Source organism: Ursus americanus, chromosome 2 (assembly GCF_024610735.1).
Source record: "Ursus americanus isolate L20-20 chromosome 2, mUrsAme1.1.p, whole genome shotgun sequence".
Taxonomy (NCBI): Eukaryota; Metazoa; Chordata; class Mammalia; order Carnivora; family Ursidae; genus Ursus; species Ursus americanus.
In genome coordinates this window covers 20016632-20042473 of record NC_142128.1, presented here as the reverse complement: position 1 = coordinate 20042473, position 25842 = coordinate 20016632, and the positions used below count along the sequence as shown (strand labels likewise).

The 25842-nt window shown below is 49.0% G+C and overlaps 1 pseudogene; it reads right to left on the bottom strand.

Annotated features, from left to right (window-relative positions):
- Window positions 1–12876: 12876 nt before the first annotated feature.
- LOC148110492 (thyroid receptor-interacting protein 11 pseudogene) lies at window positions 12877–25554 on the bottom strand (annotated as a pseudogene).
- Between the last annotated feature and the right edge of the window lie 288 nt (window positions 25555–25842).

The window sequence follows — 25842 nt, the reverse complement described above, 5'->3', positions numbered from 1 at the left end:
GTCAAGCAGAGAAAGACAACTATCATATGATTTCTCTCATCTATGGAACATAAGAACTAGAATGATCAGTAGGGGAAGAAAGGGATAAAGAAAGGGGGGGTAATCAGAAGGGGGAATGAAACATGAGAGACTATGGACTATGAGAAACAAACTGAGGGCTACAGAGGGGAGGGGGGTGGGGGAATGGGATAGACCGGTGATGGGTAGTAAGGAGGGCACATATTGCATGGTACACTGGGTGTTATACACAACTAATGAATCATTGAGCCTTACATCGAAAACCGGGGATGTACTGTATGGTGACTAACATAATATAATAAAAAATCATTATTAAAAAAAAAAAAAAAGTTAATCCTTAAGGAGGGCCAGGTTGGCTCAGTCAGGAGAGCATGTGACTCTTGACAGGATTGTGATTTCCAGGGGCGCCTGGGTGGCTCAGTCCTTAAGCGTCTGCCTTCGGCTCAGGGCCTGATCCCTCCCTTGTGGGATCGAGCCCCACATCAGGCTCTTCCTCTGGAAGCCTGCTTCTTCCTCTCCCACTCCCCCTGCTTGTGTTCCCTCTCTCGCTGGCTATCTGTCAAATAAATAAATAAAATCTTTAAAAAAAAATTGTGATTTCCACCCCATGCTGTGTGTAGAGATTAAATATTAAATCTTAAAAAAAAAAAAAACTTAACCATTAAAAGAAAAAAAATTAGTATTCTAGATCTCAGACCACTGTTTTTCACAAATATTTGCCAAAATTTAATTTGTTCCTTACGGGAAAAATGGGGTGAGGGGACAAAAAACCCAGAAAATCCATGATTTATTTGACTTTCCTGATGAGCACGTTTGGCTGCCAATTTGTCCTCACCAGAATATTTTCATTCTAAACTGACATGTCTTCTCTGGGGAGGGAAAGCACCAATCCCCACCATCAGAATATTTCAGATCAAAAGTTCAGCCCTGCTCTCTGGGCAGAGCCAGGAAGATGCCATCAGTGAGCTGGAAAGGCCTAGCTAAGCCTTCCAGAAAATGCTACCTCTCCCAAGAGGTGATCCTCTGACCCACTTGCACCTCAAGAGTGACTTTTTTTGATGCAGTTGAAATCAGGTTAACTTCTGGAATTCTCACAATAGAATCTCAGTCTTCCAGCCCCTGGCCTGGTTTCTAAAACACACAGACCACTCAAAACCAGGGAAACAGAACATGGCAATTTTGAGTCCTCATCAGGAAATAGAACCTTGAGCATCTACATTCAGTTCCTCGTCACTCTGCTGGCTGAGGAATACTTCCTAGGGGTCTACAAGGCACGTGGCCCTGAGACACACACGGTCCCTCTTGGCACCATGATTCTCACGGGGGAGACAAACATTAAACAAGATGTCTCCATTGCGATGGGGCTGACTGCCACGAAGAAGATACATAGAGAACAGATAATGGGCTGGACCTTGTCTGCAGGTGTCAGGGGCCGCCGGAGGGAGCCGCATCCAACATGAGCCAGAAGGCTGGGGACCTTCTTTCACTCATCGGCCTCACCCACATCCAATCTGTCAGCACATCCCATCAGCTTTTTCTTCAACATGTACCCAGAACCTGGTCTGTGTTCATCACTTCCACCCCTACCATCCTGATCCAAGCCGGCAGCATCATGTCTTGGAATATTCCAGTAGCCTACTAATTGATCTCCCTGCTTCCACCCTCACTGTTCTCAACAGAGAAGCTGAAGTGATCCCATAAAACCCAAGTCAGGTCACCTCACTCTTCACTTCAAAATCCCCCAGTGGCCACCACCCCAGGTCCCTAAGACCCCATCTGCTATCTCCTCCTTCTCCCTCACTCTGGCCTCCTCATTCCTGGAACAAGTCAGCCCAGCTCTCTCCACGGAGGCCTTCCTACTCCCCCTTCTCTGCCTGGGACACTGTTCCCACAGACATGCACAGGGCTCACTCCCTCACCTCCTGCAAGGCTTTCCCCAACGCTGTCCTCAGGGTGCTTCTCCGGCCATCCCAGCTCAGATGATAAACCATTCCAGCCCTCCTACAGCATCCAGCACCCCTGACACGCCGGACTGCTTGCCTCTGTGTTCCCTGGCGCTTCTCTCTCTGGAAGAAAGGCTCGCTAACAGCTCCACCATGGTCTGTCTGGGTCACATCTGGAACCACATGAGAACGGAGCCTCCGGCAACTGAGTAGGCATTCAATAAAGAATGTGGAGTGACTGCATTCATCTAAGGGAAGATGAGAGCTCATGAGGCAAGGGGGGTGGGGGTAAAAGCATCTTGGGCAGCGGGAGCAGCCAAGCCGCCCCAAGGCCGGCGGGCACACTGGAAGGACTGACCAGATCGTGTAGGGCAGGGAAGGCGAGGGGGAAGCAAGACTGGTGAAGGAGGACGGAGCAGCCTTGCAGACACAGAAGGAACATCTGGGTCTATCTCAAACAGCAACAAGAAGCCAGGAAACTAGGCAGTGACATGATCGAACGGGCCTTCCACAAACCTCTGGCTTCAGGGGGAGACAGGGATTTGGGGGAGGCAGGAGCACCTGGAAGCTCAGCGAGCAGACTGGCAGCATGGCTCAGACCACAAACGACTGTAACTGGGACTGAGAGGGAAAAAGCAGAGGTGGAGAAAAGGACGTAGATTCCAGAAATATTTTTTTTAAAGATTTTATTTTACTTTATTTATTTGACAGAGAGACAGACAGCCAGTGAAGAGAGGGAACACAAGCAGGGGAGTGGGAGAGGAAGAAGAAGGCTCCCAGCAGAGCAGGGAGCCCGATGTGGGGCTCGATCCCAGGACTCTGGGATCACACCCTGAGCCGAAGGCAGACGCTTAACGACTGCGCCACCCAGGCGCCCCAAAATTCCAGAAATATTTTAGCAGATAAAGTCACAGGTCTGGGTGAATGATCGCATAAGGGGGTGAGGAAGTAAAAGCAGAGTTCCAAGATGACTCCTCCCTTTTGCACATGGGAGCTGGAGGACACAGTGGCCCCATTCACGGAGTTGGGGAGTAGCAGTGGCAATGAGGAAAATACAGGAAGGGGATCTCAAGCACACTTTTGGAAAGAATGGGTTTGAGATAATTATGAGACATCGGAATGCAGATTTCCAGTTGGCAGCGGGAGACCCAGGGTTCCGTGAGAAGATCATGAAAAGCAAAGTGAGTCATGCCACACAGTGCAGATTCTCACCTTGCGGCTCATGGGGAATCAAAAGGTTTCCAGGAACACGTAACAGAAGATCTGGGATTCCAAAAGAATCACCCTGGCCAGAGCAGGAGCACGTGGATGGGACAGGGAGCTGGACGTGAAGGACTTGTTGCAACAGAGCAGGTAGGAGAAGGGCCCTGAGCCAGAAAAGGAAAGGGGAACAGACTTTCCCTTGACTTTCCCTTGGTCACCAATGCATCTCCCACAAGGCTGCCGGGGATCCGTCTAAAGCAAACGCAGAGCATGTCAGCTCCCCCACTTGAAACCCTTCTACCTCCCGCATTTCGTTATCTGACAACTTCTCCAGAATTCTTGTTGCTACTCACTCCTCGACCCAGTGTCTTCTGCCCCTGACACAGCCCTGTGCTTCAATGTCCAGGCTAGTTTCTTCTACCTGGAAAACACCTATTTGCCTTTTGAAGACTTCCCTCCTCTACTGTGAAGGAAGGAAAAGCAGCGGTGACATCGAGGAGGTCGCCTGGCACCTTGAGCCAGGCTGCACTGCTGGTAGAAGCGGGCCTGGGGCTCACAGGGAGGCCATGTGGTTCTCCTGTTGGACACAAACCATCTCGCAGAATAGCAGCACAACGTGACATAGCCAAGGTGATGAAGGGAGACAAAAAAGGACCACTTCCTCTTGTCCAAACAGACAAAAACCAGGTTGTCATGCCAGGTGGAAAATACCAATCATTCCTCTCTCCCAGCTGATACCAGCAAGTGCCTTCCTTCTGAACGACACCAGTTGTCACACTACTCATACCTCCTTCTAGAAAAGACTGATGGAGCTACCCAATCCCAGAACTGTCTCACCTCCAGTCGGCACGCAGTCTAGAGCACACCTTTGTGTGCTTCTTTGAAGCACACCTGCTTCTTTGAACACTCCCCAAAACATCCACCCAAAGTCCAAATCCTGTAAGTTCTTTCTAACACCCTCTTTCTTATTCACCAGCCCCACAGTTCCCCATGATGTGGGTTTTGCCTCAGGATGAGTAACGAACCCACTGTGTTTAAGGACAGGTGTGCTTCCAGTGGCTTTTCTGGAGGATGCTGACCACTGTCACAGTAGGAAAGGATGGTTCCCTTTTTTAGAGGGACTCCTAGGTGTCCTGGGAGGCCAACTGGCTTTCTTAACGTTATTTTTTAAGGGTTTTATGACTGTAACCTAGGGCGGCAGGCACCAGCCTGACCCACAGCTAGGACATAACTAGGACTCCATAACTGCAACCAAATAATATTCAGAACAGAGGGAAATCAAGAGGTGCCTAGGTGGCCCAGTCGGTTCAGTGTCCAACTTCTGATTTCGGCTCAGGTCATCATATGAAAGTCCTGAGATTGAGCCCCAAGTTGGGTTCCACACTCAGTGGGGATTCTGCTCAAGATCTTCCCCCCCCTTCCATCCTCTTCTGCCCCCGCCCATGCACGCTCTCTCTCTAAAATAAATGAATAAAATCTGTAAAATAAATAAATAGTGGAGGGAAATCAGAAGTAGTAATAATAATTTAAGGAAGGCTTCACTCTGTGCCGGATCCTGTACTAACTGCCTTGGACCTATTTCTCATTTCATCCTTACATCCCAAAGGTGGGTTACCATTCTAATCCCCATTCCAAAGAATGGACTGAGGCAGAAAGTGATTTCCCCAGGTAATGCAAGGAATCCCTACGTTATTAATAACATGACTTTCTGACAAGGCTTAAGGGTTTAACACACTACAGTGAAGATGCAGATCACAAAACTTGAAGGACAGAGCCCTGGAAAATGTCCTCAAACATTAATTTATGTAATCTCCCAATCATGTTGCATGTTGTTCCGATGAAGGAAAGCCCAGTGCAAAAAAAAAAAAAACCTTGAAGGATTGCATCCCGATGGCACACATGCCTGGTCTTTAGAGCCTGAGACCTATCCCAGAAGATTCTGACTCAGTGAGTCTAGAGGAGGACCTAAGCATTTGTGTTTTCTTTAAAAAGCCCCACAGGCTCTGCTGATCTGCCCTCTGGGCTGGGTACAACTGCCTAGAATCTCTGCAATTCCAAACCCAAACCTCCCTTACAATGTTGACATGTCTGCAGACACAGGGGGGCACTGGAATCTAAGAGAAGAACAGAGAAATTATCAAAACTATCCCATGGAGAGTCAAGAAAAGGCAAGCTCTAGTTATACTACTTCTCTGTCCTTATTCTGTGTCTGAATTACTCTACGGTCAATTTACTTTTTTTTAAGTAAGCAACTTTGCAAAAACAGTTACCAACAAATATTAAATAATCAATAGTACCAATAAATTTTAAATAAACCTAATCGTAACATCGTACTGAAAAGTATTCTCTCTCTCTGATCACATCGATGGCACTTCAGATTCTCTTAGCAAATAACAGTCAATATGAGAAAAATTATTTCTAATTCAACAGTGTGACACACGTGGTCAACAGCACCTGAATGCTGGAGAAGAAATGAAGTTGGGTGGAAGCCATTAGCCTTCACAAATTTCACCACACACTGCCTCCAAGTCTTCAATACTTAGAGATGTATTCATCTATTTCTTGAATCAACCACCACTAACACCTACTACATGCCAGACATGGCTCTAAGTGTTTTATTAATGTTAACTATCATTTAATCTTCACAGTCATGTGTGAAGAGGGATTATCATCATCCCCATTTCTCAAATCAGGAAACTGAGATGCAGAGTGGTTTAGTAACACAGCTCATAAGTGGCAGAGCTAGGATCAGCTTGGCTCTGGACTCCATGTTTCAATCACTACGCTTAGTGTCCAAGAACCTACAAAAAGTGCAAGTCTTAACCCCAAACATTGGCTTTCCCCAACCTACAGTCCCTACATGGCCCCAGCTTCAAGGACATTCTCTCAATTCCTTTAACAGTTCACACTCCTCTCCTATTCTAAGGGAACACTCCCCCCCCCACATCCCTGTTTATTCTTAGCCTTCTGTTCTCAGCTTATATGATATTGCCTAAATTACAACCTCTAATGCACACTGTATTTCTCAGCACTCAAAGCAAAGCGGTAATTATGTATATCATGGGTAATTATTTGCTTCCTGTCTTTTCCAGCCAGGTGGTAACTACATCATGCACCATGCCAGTCCTATTTATCATGTGTTCCCAGTCACTGAATACCCACCACCCACCCAAAAGAAAGGGTCAACCACAAAGTACACTCTCAACAATTTCTGTTGAGTGAACCAATGAATGAAGTACACTCCAGCCTCGTGCTTTCCGACTTGTCACACTTATCTGTGCTCACAACGCTGCCCCACAAGACCCCTAAGAATGTAGACTCTTGCGGCAAACATGCAAGAGCTCTGAAAAGTACTGGCTCTGCACACCAATATTACGTGCTCCTAGGCAGACCATGCCCCCCCTACACACACACGCACACACACACACCCCTTGACTGGCCCGACCTCAGGTGCAGTGGGGATCCTGACAACCCCCAATGGAAAGTAACCTATTCAAGAGGGAGAACCTGAACTCCTCCTCCCCCATCAACACCACACTTATTTGCTTCTCCTCGGTCTTGCAGACAGACTTTAGCCCCAAGAAGGCCAAGCCCCCGTCTACCTGGTTCAGCGCCGGAGTCCCACTCACGCCATCCCCAGGCCCGGCGCACAGCACAGGTGAGGTAATTATCACCTCCACGAATGAAGCCCCGCTCTGGGCACTTCACACGTGTGAAACCCGGGGCCCACGACTTGACGGCTACCTTCTAGTGCACAAGCGAGTTCCTGAGACACAGGCCCGCCTCCCCCCACACAAACCCCAGTCCCCCGGGGACGCCCCCGGGGACCCCGCGCCCCGCAGGCACCTCTGCACATAGAAGCATCTTTGCAAGTGCCGCGCACACCGTCGTCGTCGTCTTGTGTCTGTCGAGGAGGAAGAACAGGAGGTGAAAGAGGGCGTCCTCAGGCTACTGGCCATGTCCGTGGAGGTTCCGGGATGCTGCGCCCACCGGGAACACGGAAGAGCGTTCCGCAGGCGCCAGGGGAACCAGCCAGCCTCGGAGAAGGTAGGAGGGGTTGGTTCCACCGGGCTCAGCTGAGGCGGCTTAGGGACGCCGCATACGTCGGCTGCCCTGACAACCTTCCCGCTCATTGGCGACTCTGCCCAGACGCTGATTGGACAATTTCTCCGCCCCCTCAGGAAGGGTTCATTGGATTAAAAAAATATAGCCCCGCCCACTAAGTGCAGAATCGCTCTGGGGGCGGGACGTAAAGGGAAACGGACGTAAAGAGGCACCGCAATGCATTCCGGGAATTGTAGTCATGGATGCACGGGGAGAGCACCAGAACATTTTCTGTCATTCACAGGAGGGGGAAGAGCTGCAAGATCCTCAGCATTGGGGCGAGGCGCAGAGAATCCAGCCTGAGGAAGCAAGTGTTAGTGTTACATTGAGTCGGGGCTCAGTCTCAACCACTGAACAAATGTTCATGGAGCGCTGACTCTGCGCCAAGAGTTGTGCTAAGTAAGGGCTTTGCGCACATAATCGCCTTTCAAATGTGGAGGAAGGAATGTGCGGAAAACTGCTACAATAGGAAACTATGTCGTAGTGAAAGCGAACTAGAGCTGCCAGTTACAAGCATCAATGGCTGAAGTTAAGAAACAATATTCAGTGAAAGAAGGGAATAGAACATTTTTTAAAAGTTCAAACCAAGCAAAACGAATGTTTAGAGTAAATGCACATAAATGATAAAATACTATACAGAAGAAGAAAGGAATGAGGGGAGGGGAAACAATCACCACATCTGTGACATTTAGGGAATGGGGAGGGTAGAACACTGGAGGAGAAGGATTATATAGGCCCTTCAATCATTTCTCACGTTCGGGTGGTTCACATGTGTTTCATGCATATTTAAGACGTTCCTTATATATATATTTTGTACTGGACTTCTTAGAAAACATTTCCTAGAAAAATAAAGAAGTGCATTTGTATGTTCCATTTCTCTGTCAGGAGCACTGAATGGAGCTACTCAAACTTTAAGAACTCACACACACACACACACACACACTAACAATAAAATGTCAGGGTACATATCTTAGGGCAAGATCAGATATCAAAAGCTTACTTAGTATTTAATGGAGGGACAAGAACTCATTGATACCCAAAGTAGAAATGACAGTGGAGAAGGCTGAGCTTAGGGAGGCTTGCCAGGGGGAGTGGTGAGATCAAATACACCACTTTCGTTGAGTGGTCCTCTGCCAAGAGGGTAATGCAAACCACTGAATGAGCACAGTCTCCTACCTTGGCAGTGGACACATTCCATGGGTGTGAGTAAGTAGTAAGTGTGAAGGGCAAGTAGTATAAAGTGTCAATCCCATAGGTGTGGATGGTGAGGCTGAGAGTAATTGGAAGAAGGTGGAGGCAGATATATTGATGTGCCTCTTGTCGTTTTCTAAGGAAAGGACACCTCTGTTCTGCAGAAAAAAAATCTGATTCAGAGGACACTGGTCCGTTTTTCACTGAGGGCCACGCCAAAGGCTTCCTGCAGGCAGGCCCAACTCCTTTAGAAGTTGCTGATGAAGGAGCTAGACCTTTATGACACGGGAGTGGAGTTTGTTACTGGCTAGTTCAGGCGTCTCACTCAGGCTGTGCGATGCCTCCAAAGAGGAGACTATACTGGGGTAGTCCTCAACTACGTCATGAGACAATGTCAGAGAACGTTCACTGCCAGCTCATCTGCATCCTCTGACAAAGTCAAGGAAAGAGAATCTGAAATGTAAAACCCCTGTGGACATTCATATTGGAGCAAAAAGCAGGCATTAACCATGAAACTTCTCCGCAAGAGGCTAAAGTAGGCATTTGGTGTTCTGTCTATCCAGCATTCTTTCTTCTACAACAGCCTGAGTTAATGATGAAGAACTAAACCCTCCTTTCAATCCGTGTGGATTAGATGAGGCTCCTCGCCTGAAACATGGTGAAACTTACCAAGGCCTGGCCGGTCACACACACAAACACCCTCACCATACTTTAGAGCTGGGGAGGGTGGTGGTGGGTTTGTCCAATCAGAATGAATGCCAGGGTCGAACGGGAGGGAGTGGCTAGGCTAGAAGAGCTCTCTTTTTTGCTGGACTGGAAGGATGTACTTACAGAGTTACTGAGAACGATCTTGCCACCTCATATAGGCTGACAATGATGCTAATGGGAAGGCTAATGGAGTCTGGAGCACTGGATGCTCAGTTAGGGGTGACCCCGGTTTGCAGTATGGGAGCTGACGGGACAATCCCAGGAGCCTGTGGAATTGATGGATCAGGAGGATCTCGGCTCAGAATGATGAAAGAAACTGACACCCAGCACTTGGAGCTTGCATCCTGAGCTGGGCACAAACGATCCCTCCTTTCCCAACAGCACCTGGTAGGACCTCAAACTACCATCTTCCTTCCCTGCTGGTGCTCTTTTCTGAGTCTGGGGCCTATGAGCTCATCACAGCTTTAAATGCCTACAGTCCGTTGAAAGGCTATCTTTCCTCAGTTGAGTTGCTTTAGCACCTTTTTCAAAATCAGTTGGATGTATTTGTGGGGACGATTTCTGGGCTCTTTGTTCTGTTCTATTGATCTGTGTGTGTGCCCTGCAGATGACACACTGTCTATCCAATTATAAGTATCTAATAAGTTTTGAAACTTGGTACACTGTATGTTCCCATTTTATGATTCTTTTATTAAATTGTTTTTGAAACTACTCTAATTCCTTTGTCTTTCCACATTACGTTTTGAATAATCTTATCTATCATGACAAAAAAGGGAAAAAAAAGAAAACCTTACTGGATTTTACAGCAATTGCATTAAATCTCTCTATAAATCTGGAGAGAGGGGCGCCTGGGTGGCACAGCGGTTAAGCGTCTGCCTTCGGCTCAGGGCGTGATCCCGGCGTTCTGGGATCGAGCCCCACATCAGGCTCCTCCGCTACGAGCCTGCTTCTTCCTCTCCAACTCCCCCTGCTTGTGTTCCCTCTCTCGCCGGCTGTCTCTATCTCTGTCAAATAAATAAATAAAATCTTAAAAAAAAAATCTGGAGAGAGTTAACATCTTTACTACGCTTAATCTTACAATTCACGAGTATTGTGTATCTCTCCATGTATTTGTATCTTTGATTTCCTTTATCAGTGCTAAATACCTTTCAGCATGTGACTCCTGGACATGCCTTGTGAGATTTATCCCCAAGTATAGTTTTATTACTAATTGTGAGTGTGTTTGATTGTGGTGCCCACATGTTCATATCTAGTATATAGCAGTACAACTTACTGTATGTGTTTATTCTGTGTACTGTTTCACCGTGAAACTCCGTTATTAGTTCTAAGAAGAATTAGATTTTCATACCCTCTTGTGGCATAAGCCTGAAATTAAGATTCCATACTAAGGGCTGTCTTGATGCCTGGGAAAATCAAGGAGGGGCTCAAATGGCCAAATGCAAAGTAAGGTCTCCTAAACAAAAACCCTTCTCACCACAGGGACCAGACATGGTGCCTGTTGATTTTTGAGGAGCAGCATTCAGTTCCCTAGAAGCCCACTAAGTTCTTCAAGCAAGCCACTCATATACCCTCCCATCGGAACCAGGACTTGCAGCCCCCCTCCACCTTTAGGACACAGTCTTGCCTTCCAAGCCCCTGCTTATTCTCTGTGTTCCCAAGAGCAATCCCTGTGCAGCCCTGCACAGTGTGGGGGATCCTACCCCTGAACTGTGAGCATATGTGACTAGTGAACTGCTGTCAATCACAGCTGTCGGGTGTCAGGTGATCCCCACAGGTTTGCAACAGGAAGCTCTCTCTCACCAGGGAACTGAGGAGAAGGTGAATAAAACAAGTGGCATCACAAACAGGGTGGCCCACCTTAACTGAGGACATGGGGACAGCGTGAACTGTTCCTTTGTTAGCTAACTAGCCTCAGAGGTGACAAGCACTATCTGGGAGGGAACTGGCCATCGCTGGCCAGCGTGTGTGTTAGCTCCTGTTCTGTTTTTCAAATGGAAGTCACCATCCGTTTCCAAACTAATGTCCCATCTTTGCCAACAAGGTGAGAACCAATGTGAACTGACTGTATCTAGGCGTGAGGTGCCATGAATGTGACCTGCATCTGGCCTGTATGGGTCTCCAAGACTCCCTGCTGAAGTCCGCAACCACACATGCTGACTGGTGTGCTTGAGTTCCACCGACTGGGAGCTGGGCCAGTGCTGGGGCAGACATGCAGATCCTGTTGGGGAAAGCGCACCCCAAGCACAGTCCTGGGGATGACCCTCTCTGGTGTTGGTGGAAGGAAGGAGACCACGACCCCAGGGAGACATAAGAATGGCTCCGTGGCTGCCTCATGAGCACTGTGGTTCAGGCAAAGGGAGTGGCCTTGCCTGTCTCCCAAGCTACCACTCCTTTCCCTGTTACCCTGTGTCCTCCTGAGCCCTCAGAATTTTGAGGTGCACATCCATGGCAGCCCAGGGCCCAGGAGCTGATGAGAAACACAAAAGTGGGGGGGGGTGTTTGGTGTTCCACTTCTCTCCCAGTGCAACCCTCTCAGCCACACACTTGCATTTCTCTTAGTGTTGTTACTTCCCAGCCTGTCGAAGGACTCTAGATGTGATCGAGAGGCTTAAGGCTCCCACTCCGGCCACAGACAAAATGGTCTTCCTGGCTGTGGACTCCAACACTGGGGAGATGGACTGGCATTCCCACAGGAAGAGGACAGTCAGCCATGGCGCTACCCCCCAGCTCCCTTTCCCCATAAACACCCAGAACATGTGCACCATGTGTGATTGGAGACAGAACCCAAAACTCATGACTTTATGTGGCTAGAAATGAAAAACTATCCTGAGGCAATCTGCAGAGCAGGAACAGTGGGGAGGGGAAGCAGTCCACGGGAGAGAAAGGCTGTAGCAGAAGATGGTTTTGCTTCATCAGCGTCTGGGCTGTGGGTCCTGTGCTCTTTCACTGACCACTCGCTGCCCAAACCTGTTTAGCACAAGATCCGGATCCTCAGGGTTATGGGGGAAAGATCCACGGCACCCCTGTGGCACAGTGAAGGTATCAATTCACACCCTGACTTAAGTCAACAGACTTGAAACCATACAGCTATTGCCATGACAGAGGCTCCAACCCTGATGATGCTGATTGGAGACTCTCCGGAAGAAAAAACAGAGAAAGATGAGCAGCGTAAAAAGACACTCCCCCGCCCCCCACGTAAATCCAGGAATAAATAAACTGACAATAAGGAGGAATGGAACCCTCCCTCCCACCCCAAATTAATTCAACATAGTGTCACAATTTGACCCAATTGGAAATCCAAAATTTACACGGACGTCTGGGTGGCTCAGACGATTAGGTGCCCGCCTTCTCCTAGGGTCCTGATCCCCGGATTCTGGGATTGAGCCCCATGTCAGGCTCCCTGCTGGACAGGGAGTCAGTCTGCTTCTCCCTCTGCCTCTCCCTGCCACGCCCCCTAGCTCCTGCTCTGTCACACTTCTTGCTCTCTCTCAAATGAATAAATAAAATCTTAAAAAAAAAATCCAAATTTACTAAAATTATTTGTATGGCAAAAGATAAAAGGAGGCCAATTGGCTTTTGTCCCTACAACATAATTCTGAATTAACTTTATTTTTTAATAATAATATTTTTATTATGTTAGTCACCATACAGTACATTCCCAGTTTTTTATGTAAAGTTCCATGATTCATTACTTGCATATAACACCCAGTGCACCATGCAATCTGAATTAACTTAATGTCTGCTAAGACATGCGGTTTGGCTAACCTTCATGGACTTAATACGAGGGTTCAAACGATGGTTATACTAGTAAAATAACTGCATTCTCTAGCTTCTGTATTTAATGCTTTGACATCTCAGGCCTTGGTGACTTTGGAGGGACTGTCCCTGACAGGCATAGTTAATTTTTGGAGATGGTCCACAGCTTGCCTCTGAGCACACCTTTCACATGTAAACCAACCAATTCAGGGCCTTTGCCCCCAACCACTCCCTCTAAGAAGCTCTTACACTCTGGGCCACCATCCCCTGCCCGATCACCCCAGGGTAGGGACAGACTACTCCAGACACCACTGTGGCCCAGACCCACTGAAATTATTCCAACTAACCAGTCTTAAACGTGCTCACCCTGCCTCACCTGTCCCTTCCCGTGGAAACCACAGTGAAGGCTCTTGCCCACATTTTCCCTTCACTCCCTCTTTCTCCTGACTGACCCTGGTGCTTCCCTGGATGGCCCTTCATGGCTCTCATGACCTCCTTTCTTGGGATCTGTGTTTCTAAAGAGCTTCTTCCATTGTGACAGTTATTTCTATATCTTCCTTTCTTACCATACCTGATTAGAATATACCCTGGTCCCATTAAAACTCTGAGACCGCCTAGGGGCAGCTGGGTGGAACAGTCAGTTAAACTTTCGGCACAGGTCATGATATCAGAGTCATAGGATTGAGCCTCTTGCTGGACTCTGTGCTCAGGGTGGAATCAACCTGGGATTCTCTCTCCCGCTGCCCCTCACCTCCCCCCTGTTTTACTCTCTCTCTCTCTCTCAATCTCTAAAATAAATAAGATCTTTTAAAAATGAAACTCACAAGGGAGACCAACAAATTTAAAAGTGGTAAATATTTTGCTATTATATATTTGGCCAATATGTTCTGTTCAGTGCCTATTTCAACATCTTGAATTTGAAGGCGACATGTTTTACCTTGTTATGCACAGGGCACCCAAACCACACTGTTATCACACACAATCCTTGAGGGCAGGAACTTACTGCACCCATCTTTCTCCAGGAACATAGGTATGACATCACTTTTGTGACATCCTACTGTGAGGACATTTGTTTGACACACTTGTTAAGGACATACAAGTGCAGGGGCGCTGGGGTGGCTCTGTGGGTTAAGTGTCTGCCTTGGTTCAGGTCGTGATCCCAGGATCCTGGGAACAAGCCCCACATAGGGCTCCCTGCTCACTGGGAAGCCAGCTTCTCCCTCTCCCTCTGCCCCACCCACCCTTTGTGCACTCACTCTTCTGCGCTTTCTCTCTGGTAACTAAGTAAAATCTTTAAAAAGAAAAAAGGACACACGAGTCCAACATCGCTCAGTATTTTTTGGGTTCTGGACACAACTTATTTCTTGTTTATAAATTTTACTGAAACCCATTTATGCTGTTACTTGTAAATGAGCCCACGTTGGGTGGGCTCCCCTAAACAATAGGCTCTAGAATCCGTCCAATTTAAACCACCTGTTAGGGGGCGACTGGGTGGCTCAGTTGGTGAAGCCTCTGCCTTTGGCTCAGGTCATGTTCTCGGGGTCCTGAGATAGAACCCCACATTCGGCTCCCTACTAAGTGGGGAGCCTGTTTCTCCCTCTTCTTTGGACTCCTCTGCCAGCTCAAGTTCTCTCTCAAACACATAAATAAACTTTTTAAAAAATCCCCTGTTAGTGCCCTAGTGAAAAGGCTTTAGCAACCTCCTCTCCCACTTTCTGGAGTCCCTGGACCACCCATGGTATCTGTAAATTGTCCATGGACTCCCAATCCAAGAAACGGCCCCCCTTGGCCCTGGTTATAGACCATGAAAGCAACAATTGCTGGCCATGCACTGGGCTCTCCTGGAAATAGAGACTCTCACGGATTCTGAGCCTTCATATCCAGCTGTCTGTTATTCCGTGGGTCATGGTACCCCCCACCAGCTCAATATAGTTAGCAAGGCCTTCTTGCTACAGGCTGAAGCCAAAGTCTGCTTATCCTACCTGAGGCTGGGGGTGGCTGCTTCTGTCCACAGTCCATTGCCAGACTCCATGGTGCTGGAGGACGTCAGCCCTTCCTTCTACCCTTGGACACCTAGAGATTCCCATGGGATCAACTGAGTGAACATCAATGGAATTGATACATTTGGTTTTGACGACCGCCTCTCACTCTTCCTCAGGTGCCAACTTCACTTCCTAGGGAAGCACCTGTCCTACACCTTAAAAGTCTCAGTGCAGGTTGAAATTCACATGGAGACAGTAGAATCCACTGTGACGGAAAACCTCAGATTAAGACTCAGTATTGGGGCACCTGGGTGGCTCAGTTGGTTGCGTGTTTGCCTTTGGCTCGGGTCACGATCCTAGGGTCCCAGGATTGAGCCCCACATAGGGCTCCCTGCTCAGCTGTGGGCCTATTTCTCCCTCTCCCTCTGCAGCTCCCGCAGCCTGTGTTCTTCCCCTACTTTCTGTGGCAAATAAACAAGTAAAACCTTAAAGTAAAAATGCAAAGAAGTCTGAATGGATGGATTCCTGCATACAATGGAACAATTAGCCTTGAACTGCAAATGGAGATTTGGAGTGGCTTTTGAGAAAATGGACTAGGCAGTCCATCATGGACATTTGGAATAAAAATCGCTTAAATCCTGATGATAGGAGCTAGTTAAATAATTTAGGGTATATCCATAAAATGCTGGGTTTTCTTTTAAAGAATAAATTGGAATTCATTCACATTTGGAAAGACCTCTAAGGCAGAGTGATTTAAAAAAAAAATCAGAAAATACTATACTCCCAAATAGGCAAATACACATATATTTCTAAAAGGCCGGAGAGAAATCCCGTTACCCATAGAGTGATTTCCTAGGCAACAGAAAAACAAATGGAACAACAATTAAAAATGAAAAAAAAGAGAGAGAGAGAAATGGGACTTAGCTGGGTAAAGCAAATTTACATTTTTCTAAAATTGTACGTATCTTGTACTTTCATGCTGTTCACCTTGTTTCTCGTACAAGGTGTGTGTGTTCGTGTATTTGGTAAGTTCGGAACATTAAAACCAGTTGATGTGTTCCTTACCCAGGGTATATGTAGATACCTGCTCCTTGTGAAAACATTACAGCATTACAAACAATATTGGAAGTATCCTTGGACCACAGCCTCCAACACCACCAATGTCTACTCTCATAAGAAGTCACCACTGTTTTCAGTTTGGGGAATACCTCTGCAGTCATTAAAAGACCTCTGTTCTTGTTAAGTCATAAAAGAATATTTTTATTAAGCTGAAAGCAAAACTGCAAATATATTACGTTTTGCAAAAGGCCATTTTGGGCTAAGGTAGAAACACAGAGTGACTTGCGCTCTTCAAAGAGCCGTCTCCTCTCCGGCTTGAGAATCGTCTATTTCTTTGAGGGGCCTGTGGCCGCCATTCCAACCTTCGTGGCAGGTGACAGTATTTGGGGCGTGTATGTGGGGAAAGCATCAGTGACAGCATTTAGAAGAAGGTGCTCCGATCCATCCGTTTCTGGTCCTGGGGGGGTAATGAGAGACACAGCTGTGGTGCGGGGCTTCACATCTTTTTTTCGGGCTGTGGATCCTAGGGCAGTGTTCAGATGTTGTGGGCCTTGTTTCTTAGCCACTTTTCCCCTTCCTCCTGAATCTGGGGGCTTCACGGCATAAGCAGAGGGTTTAGGTGGTGGAGAAGCTGAATGTGATTCCGCTTCTAGAAACTGGACGAAAAGTCCTGAAAAAGAATTGTTGGCCATAGCTCGGTGACTTGGTTTCCCGGGTGTGTTGGGGGCGCTTCTGGATCCAGGCCCCCCAGTCACCCAGCTGGTAACCCCACCTGGCCTTTCACTGAACAGCTGGCGCATCTGGTCTTCTTGGATCCCCAGCGTGCCTGCCATCAACCTTAAGGCTTCCTGCCGGTCGGCATCAGGTGCTTGCAAAGAGCCCACGAAGAGTCTCCTCAGGAGGGTTTTGTCCACCATGCCTTCGGACTTACTTACTAAGTCCATCAGTTTCTTCTGGGTGTCCTCCAGGACTTCCTGCTGGACCTCGTTCTGTTTCTTGACTTCTTGGAGCTGGTCTTCCTTCAGACCCAAGTCAGACTTTGCTTTCTGGAAGTGTCCCTGCAATGACTTCAGTTTCCCTTCTAGGCTGTCTGCCTTTTCCATCCACTCGGCAAGTTCCAGCTTGAGGGCGGCTAGAACGTGACCGTACTGCCTCCCTTCCTCCTGGGAGGCTGCAAGCTGGAAGGCGGTTTCCTCTTTCTGCTGGGTGACCATGTGCAATTGCTCCCGCAGCGACTGCACCTGCACACTGGCTCGATGGCTCGCGTTTTCCAAGGCCGTGGAAGACAAAACGAGCTTTCCCTGCAAGACCGTCACTTCCTCTCTGAGTTGAGCCACTTTGCCTTCTGAGACCAAAGCTTCGCGGCGACGAGAATCTTCGGCTTCTGAAGCGACGTGACGCCGTCTCTCCAGCTCCTGGGTGAGGCGTGATTCTCTCTCCCGTAAATGGTGCACCTCCTTCTGGAGGGCACAGGTTTCCATTTGTTTCTGTGTCAGTGCCAGCAGGACTTCCTCTCTCTCCTGTGGACACACAACTGTCTGGTCCTGCACGGATGCAGCTGCATCGACGAGCCGCTTCGCTTCCCCGGTCTCACCCTCTTCTTTCCCTCGCAATACTTGCTCCAAAGCAAGCGCCTTCTCTTCCACCGCAGCGGACTGGGATTCCTCCTCTCTCGGCAGCATGGAAAGCCGCCTGTTGGTCTCTTGCAAGGCCTGATTTTCCATTTCCTTTTCTCTACACGTTTCCACGAGCTTTGCATTTTCCTCTTTCAGTTGACACACATCCGTTTCAAAATCTGCTAGTCTCTCCTTCAAATCGGTGACTGCCTGCCTCAAAAGGTCATTTTCACTCACTTGGCTACTGAACTTCTCCTGCAAAGAAAGCAATTCCTCACTTTTCGCTTGTAGTCGGAGCTCTTGATCCGGAATGAAGTTTTGCAGAACGGCCTGTTTCTCCTTCAGCGGCTCCATGTCGGAATCCCCGTGTTCCTGTTGTTTGCCTTCTCCTGGGGACGCGGCCGACACGGAATCCATCCATCTCTGCTTCTCTTCCTGGAGGGTTCGAATCATTGTATCTTTTTCTTGCATTGATTTTTTTAGCTCTTCTACCTCCTCTTGGCGCAACTGAGAAGACTGGCTCACTACGTCAGATGTCACGGCCTTCAGAGAGTCGGCTGGCTCTGAGGAGTCGGGGGAGGGCTGCAGGAAAATCGCGTCCAGTTTCCCTAAGAGGAGATCCTTGGCGTGGCAATTCTCCCCGATGCTGAGCTGAATTCGTGCCAGGTCCTTCTCTAAGTGTTCTAAGGTTATTTCCTTGCCTCTGTAAGTCTGGATCAGGTCCATAGAGGTCGCCTGCAGTTTGGAATCCTCCTCGCTGCCAGTGCAAGCCCGTGCCTGGAGCTGGCGAAGATCGCTCTGAAGCTGGGATGCCCCCCGCTTCATGTTTTCGACCGTGGTCATCACCTGCTCTTTCCACTCTTCCATGATCTTCACTCGCTGTTTGAACGTGTCCCGTTCCCGCAGAAGCTCCTTGAACTGATCGATGTGAACGCCGCGAACCTCATCACCAGTGCTGGAGGTCTGCAGGATGGTCAATAAAGTCTGACATTTCTGACTTAAGGCATCCACTTCGAGGTCTTTTTCTCGAATAATGTGTGATAAATTCTGAATCGTTTCTCTAAACATCTCCTGACCACTACATTCAATTCTCGGGGACAGTTTCCGATTTTCCTCTTGCATCCTCTGGAGCTCTGCTTCTTTGGCAGCAAGTCTCTCTGTCATTTTCTGATACTCCCTTGTCAGATGGCTATTCTCCCTCGTTTTCTCATTTAAGACAGCCAACACTTGGTCGCTTTTCGAAGCACACTCTTGCAATTGCTGCTGAAGTCGCTCCACGTCCACGTGCTGGCGCTGAGAAGCTGCAGAGATTCTGCTGGAAAGACCCTCGATCTCCAAATCCTTCTGCTGGATAATCTGAGTTAGTTTACCAATCTCCTCTTTGGACAGCCGATCGATGTGTTCGGTCAATCGGATGTTCTGTTCAGTTAGAAGCTTCAGCTCCACTTCTTGCTCTTTTATTCCTTGGACTGATCTTTGAGTTTCGCCTTTAGATGGATCAAGCTTCTCACTTCCGTTCTCTCTAGGAAGAGGCTGACTGCTTGTGACTTGAACCTCGTCACAGTGCTCTGCTGCAATGTGCTGGCTTTTGTCAGGCAGCTGGGCTTTCATTTGGTCTAATGTGTCTTGCAAATTCTGAATCTCCTGGTCTTTCGCTGCAAGGAGCTGAGCGCGTTCAATATGCAGCTGCTCCTGCTGGGATTGAAGATGGTCCACTTTCTGCTTCTGCTCCTGTAGAGACTGAAGCAGTCTTATCTTCCCCTGCTGCTGGTTGTGAATGATCTTCTGTTGTTCCTTTACTTCCTCCTCGAGGTCATCTTTTAACTCGTTCAGTTGGAAGACTTCACACTCCAGTTCGAGGATTTTAGGGTCAACCACAGGTACAGGGCGACTCTGTTGTCTCAGGCGCTCCAGTTCTTCTTTCAGATGATGATTTTCGGCGGTCACGGAGGTGAGACGCATGTCTTTGTCCTCCACGGTTTGCTCTAAAAGGTCATTGCTTCTTGAGGCTTTTTCTTTAATGACCTGTGTCAATTGCTTCTGCTCCTTCAAAGCAGAGGACAGCATGTCCTTGGTTTCTCTGTGGTCGGCGTCCATCTGCTCGATCTTCTTTTGGAGGTGGAATAGTTCCAGGTCTTTCTCTTGCATGAGTTGGATCAAACGTGCATGCTCTAAAGGTAACAATTTCTTGATGGTTTGCTTGTACTTCCTCTTCTCTTCCAACGCCTTCTTCTCAGTCCGACACAATTTCGCTACTAACCGCCCTTTTTCGATCTTTAAAGCCCTCACAGCAATGTTGTTTTCCAGACACTCCTCGTTGTTACGGAGAATCGATTCTTCCAGCTGGTGTCTTACATCTTGGAGTGCCAAAACCAACTTCTGGTTTTCTGCTCTGACATCAGAAGCAACGTTCTTCAGATTGTCGTTCAGCCGCTCCATCTCTGCAAGTTGTTGCTCCACCCGTCCAAGCTCACTTTCCCTTTGCTCATACTCACGTAGTTGTTGGCGGTGCCTCTCAATGACGTCGGCCAGTTGCTTCTTGTGGAAACTCTGTAATACCGATACTTCAAGTTGGTGTTCGTCTAGCTTCTTCATCCGTTGTTGTTCTAGGTCCCTGATGGTGGTCTTCAGTTTCCAAATTTCACTGGAGTCTAGTATCTTTGACTGAGACAAATGCCTCCAGTGACTAACCTCAGCCTCCAGTGTTTCGATGTCCTTCAGGAGTCTGTTGATTTGTGCCTGTGATGTGATGAGGTCGGCGAAGTCCATCTCCTCGCCAGTGGAAGTTCCCTTTCCCACGTGCCCGGTGAAATCAATGTGGCTGGTGAAGCAAGGCTCTCTGCCATCCACTTCCCCTGGGGAATGGTCTAGGCCAGAGCCCAGGCCACCAACCCAAGGCAACATCTCTGCGGGTCATAAAACTGTCCTGGTCCGCTGTGAAAAAGCGTCCAGTGCAGTCGGACTACCCCGCCAAGTGTCCCAGAACCCCTGCCTGCGCGAGCCTAAGAATCCAAAGACAATAAGCGTTTCTAGGCAACGCTTGCGTGGGCCCGGCCCCCCTCCCCTCTGCAGGCCAGGTCCTTAGGAAAGGCCAAGGCCTTGGTCTTTCCCAAGGCCGTCTTTGGCCACTGGTCCCGGTACCAGCCGCTCATCCCCACGACTTCTCACGCCAGGGCTGGGCCCCTTCCGCTTCTTCCCCCGCTTTCATGGCGGTCCTGGGCGGGCCCCGAGTGCATGCTCCTGCCTCACCGCCCCCAGGTGCCTGCCCACACAAAATTCACTTGGCCCTCGACTTTCCCCCTAAGTGGTATCACAGTACACAAACTCCTTTGGCGTGTGCTTTCCACGCAACAGAATCTTTTTAATGGAGGTGAAAGGTACACAGTCCCACGCACCCATCCACCTAGGAGTGAAGGTCCTAGGTGCATTTGACAAATGTCTACACACGTGTAAGGCATGGCGCTCAAGAGACTTTGGGCATTTCCAACCTCCAGAGGCTCCAGAGTGACCTGTCCCTCCCTGCCTCGTTAGCCTGCGGGGACAGTGAGTCCCACTCCTGGGTTTGCTGGTTCACTGGCGGCCGGGAGCGCTGTGACCCATCAACTGCCTCCCGCAGGTGTGCGGCCTAGACCGGGGAGGGGGTCGCGGGCGGTGGCGAAGACCGTGCTGGATAGGGGGCTCCTGGCATCTCACAGAGAGGCCTGGGGTTCAGGCCTTGGGTGGAGGAGGGGCTGGGAACCACACCCTTTGCCTGGTCCCACAAGGCCCCCGGTGGGCGGTGCCACTGGATGAGAGGCAGAGAGGGCGGGGCTCCCGTCCAGGAACAGCTCTACAGCCACCTGGGCCCTGAGGTGATGCATCCCTCGGAGCGGTTCCCAAGCTGCCCTGCCCAGCCCCTTGGTCAGCCGCCTCCACCAGGAAGAAGCAATCCAACTGCATGACGCAGGGGCCAGCTACACCGCGGGTAGGCGAGTGCGCCGATCTGGGTTGGCACGGGATGAGCCGATTGGGGACGCTGGCCTGGCCGGCTCGGCAGGGCCGGCTGTTTTCTGGGCCGCGCGCTCGATCCCTTGCAGCACGCGGGATCTGGAACCGGGCTGCGCCACGTCGAGAACTGGAGCCCAGTTCTGGGCCAGCGCCAGAGCCCCCGGGGAGCAGCGGGGTGGGTCGTCATCCCGCCGCCCATTGTCCAGGCCCGCAGAGCATCGCCCAGGAGGGAGTGGACCCGAGCCTTCCCCTGACCTCCCCCGGCCTTCCCCTGACCTCCCCCGGGGTTTGCCCCGGGTGAAAACTCAGGTAACCCTTGTGCCTGAGGCCAGGCGGACGCTGTGCTCTGGGGGTGGCGTCCTCAGCCTTTCAGGTTCGCCCTGCTGCTGCGGACCCTCCACGTCCAAGTGCCTGATGGCAGTAAATAAGGAAGGGATGATCAGAGACCATCGGATGCGCCCAGGGAGTTTCGGTGGTCCATGCAGGGGCTGTACAGGTGTTGCTGTTCCCAAACCCGGGCCCCTATGGACCCAACTGCCCAAGTTTTTGATATTGACAAATTGGGAACTGGGTGGAAAGAATTGTGGAAACGCCTTGGGCCGACTTTTAGTTTAGCTCTTTAATAGCTTTTTAAAAAGCCTTTCTCCCTTTGGATTTGGAAGCAGATCCTTCTCCAGGTTTCTTGGGGACTGTTTTCATGCTTGACAGGAAACATTCTCCATTATGAAATGACAGAAGACACCAGGGTTTGCAGACCACCAGGCTGTTGGAACAGGAACCACTGGTGGTTTTGAGAGGTCCTGGAGGTGACTGTCATGTGCCCAGGTATCTGGGACACATCTTTCAAGGTCTTTTAGGGCAGTTAGCTGTACTGGACCTAGTGACTGTTTTTGCTGGGCAGAGACATGAAGGTGTGAGTCTTCCACAGCTCTTGCTTCTTTTTTTCCAAAAGTTGGGTCAAAGGGGGAGTTTGACTTGGCCAGAACACGTGCGGATAGTTCCGTGTGTGTGTCTGTACCAAAATACTTTGACTTCCCCTCCCATTTCTTCAGTTTCCTTGTTTAAGGTTTGGGTCCCCCCCCCCCACCACCATAACTTTTTGCTAAGTGGCTTAGTTTTGTTGTTTAACTTTGTTGCTACCCCACCCTATTACCTTAGTGTGCATTTATCCTGTTGCCAGAGTTGATGCCTGTGCCCTAAGCCTAGCGCTGCCTACTTTTCTGTCATTTGTAGGAAATGATAGAAATAATGCCCAGCGGGAGGTAGACAGGATAGTAGTGATGTAGTTTTGGAAGGCAGGTGAGGTTTGGTGGGCTGAGATCTCGAGCCAACGCCCGAGAAAGAATTCTTGAGACGTCTTTAGGGCAAAATGCTGGTTTTCTTAAAGCACTGGGACAGGATCCCTGGGCAGAAAGAGCTGCTGTAATAGGGTTGTGGGGGCAACTGATTACATACTTGGGAGTTGGGAGAGGGAAAGAAAAGGGAGGGCTTCAAAAGAACTTTCCTATGCTAAAGAGGATACTGGAGACCTTGCCATTGTCAGGTTAAGGTTGTTTTCCCTTTTAGCAAGGTATTAACATTAAGATAGTTGGAAGTTTCCTGGAGGAATGTCACAGGGTATCAGCCTGTGCTTTGTCCTTCTGCGCCCTCTGCAGGAGTGGGGGCCAATGATTCAACAGAGAATCTGTAAATGAATCCTAAGATAATTCCTTGTGAGCTTTCTTACCCCTGCCTCCCTTTGCATTCTTAGTAACATGCCTTGTAAAATCAATATTCAATGACTGTCAAGACTGATTTGTCATGTTGTCATTCTGGCCTCTTTATATACTGTATCAGGAAAGGGGTGTTTGCTTTTTTTGTGCAAAGTTCTGAGGTATTTATTTATTTATTTATTTATTTTATTTAACAGAGAGAGAGCACAAGCAGGGGGAGCTGCAGGGGGAGAGGAGGAAGCAGGCTCCCCACTGAGAACGCAGCCTGACCTGGGGCCCTATCCCAGGACCCTGGGATCATGACCTGAGCCAAAGGCAGAGCCTTCACCAACTCAGCCACCCAGAGGCCCCAGTTCTGGGCCTTTTCAAGCTACCAAGCCAGTCGGCCCCTCTTTGGCCCCAGCTTCCTCTGTAGCAGCTTCTCTCTTCACACCTGGATTCTGGCCATACGTGCCCCACTTCTAGTTTATGGAGCAGGCCGAGCATTCTTACCTCTTAGCCTCTACCTGAGATTCTCCGGAGTTCCTTTCACCACACCAGCCCTGTAGCTGCCTCCTACTCATTCTTCAGCTCTCCAGGCCAAGGTGTCTGCCTCTAAAAGGCCTTCCCTGATGCTCCGACAGGGAATGGATGGCCCCATCCCGGGGAACGTTCCTAAGTCCACACAGCACCTGGTTTTCTATGATGCAGTGGCCTCTTTACTTGTTATTGTTCTCCAGTAAACAAAATGCCTTGAGAGCCCTTGCTGTCTTTCTCTTTCATCTCCCAGGGTCTGCTGTGGTGCCTAGCACAGGGTAGAAACTCCACAAAGACTATCAAATCCAGTGTAAATCTAGTTCCTACCAGATCGCCCTGGCGGTGTGAGCCCAAGTATGGGAAAATGAAAACTGGATAGAGTCAGTGGTGATTCCTACTGGGACTGTAATTCTGGCCCTGACCTTTGACTCTGTTTGAAAATCTTTATTGCTCGATGCCAGTGGAAGCCGAGGCTATTACAGAGCTATGAAGGGTGTGGCAGTTATGCTCCCAAAGTCAAAACTGTTTTTCTGGGGAAGCTTTTGCTTCACTGCTGTCGATTTCCTCGATATATCTGTATTCCTTCCACTCCGGTCATTGTCAAGGCAGAGGGAGGAAACACGGAGGCAGGAGAGAGCCTAGAATTGTGATTCTGTGTTATCGTGTTACTGACAGACATCAGAAGTGGGATTCTGGGTGCACTGCACTCAAGAGGAAGGCTAGAAAGCGTAGGTCCCCTTCGCCCATGAGTGAAGTCGTGTGTGTGAATGGCATGCCCATCGTGTGTGTTATCCATTCATAAAAGGCCATGTTGTCTTCCCAAGAACAAGGACCTTGTCAGCAACCGCACAGTGAGGTTCCATGGGACGAACATGGGGGAGCATTAGGAATGGCTGCAAGGAGGGAGTTCTCATGATGTGATGTGTTTACAATGGGAGGATGAGCGTGTTTCAGAAGATGGTTTGTGTATCACAGACGTGAGGCTATGTGGTGGTCTCATGACAGGGGGGTCCCAAAGAAGAGAATTAGGATGGCTGATTCATCAAGGGGCACTTATGGAGGCCACACTGTGTACTGTTCAAGGTATTAAAGAATCACAAGTGAACACAACCCAGTTTCTGCCCTGAAGGGGCTCAATAGATCTGTGGAAGAGACAGACAAGCAAGAAATAATTATAGACCATGAGACAAGTGTTTAGAGAGGGACAGCTAATACAGTGAGCAACACTCCACTCTGAGTGAATGGACAGAGGTACCAAAACCAAACAAACAGACCAGAAGGAAATTGGAGCAGAGCCTTTCCTCCCATGTGTAAGCACGACTTTCAATGTTCTCTCCTATTGATTAGGTCTCTTTTCCTTGTAAGAGAACCCAACTCGAATTGCCCTAAGCCAAGATGGGAACTTTACTGGCTCATATGTGACCCAGAGTCCAAAAGGACTATGGCTGCAGCCAGGGCTGGATCCAGGGGATCCACTCTCTAGACAGGCTGTGTCCACAAGGAGACACCCCTGCCCCACCCAGGTTTCCTCCCTCCTCAGTTCAAGTCCCAGAGGGACATAGACTACTTTTCACTGTGGCTAGAGCCCCAGGACAGACTCTGAAGATGTCTGGCTGGGTTCCATGCCATGCCCTGGAAATGCAAATGGAGTCAGCCCCACCCAAACCACAGGGAATGGCAATGGGGGAGTACTGGTCCCCCAGAGAACACTGGGTGCTGTTACCAGCAGGGGAGAAGGAGTGCTGGTGAGAATACACTAAGTATTACATCATGTCTTTTGTAGAGAAAGAGAACCGTCATCTACTCTTGTGAAAATACAAATTAGTAAAGAGGATCTTGAAGAACAGTTTGGCAGTGGCTATTAGAATTCATAAGGGGCAATTCCTTGAGCCAGCAATTCCTGCACATACGCACGTGTACCTGTGCTTTCTACAACACTGTTTAATAGAAAAGCATATAAAATGCAGCTATCTAAAGGACCATCAGTACTGAATACATTAAGTAAAATGGAATTTCCATGCAAAGGAGAACTAGAAAGCCATCAGAA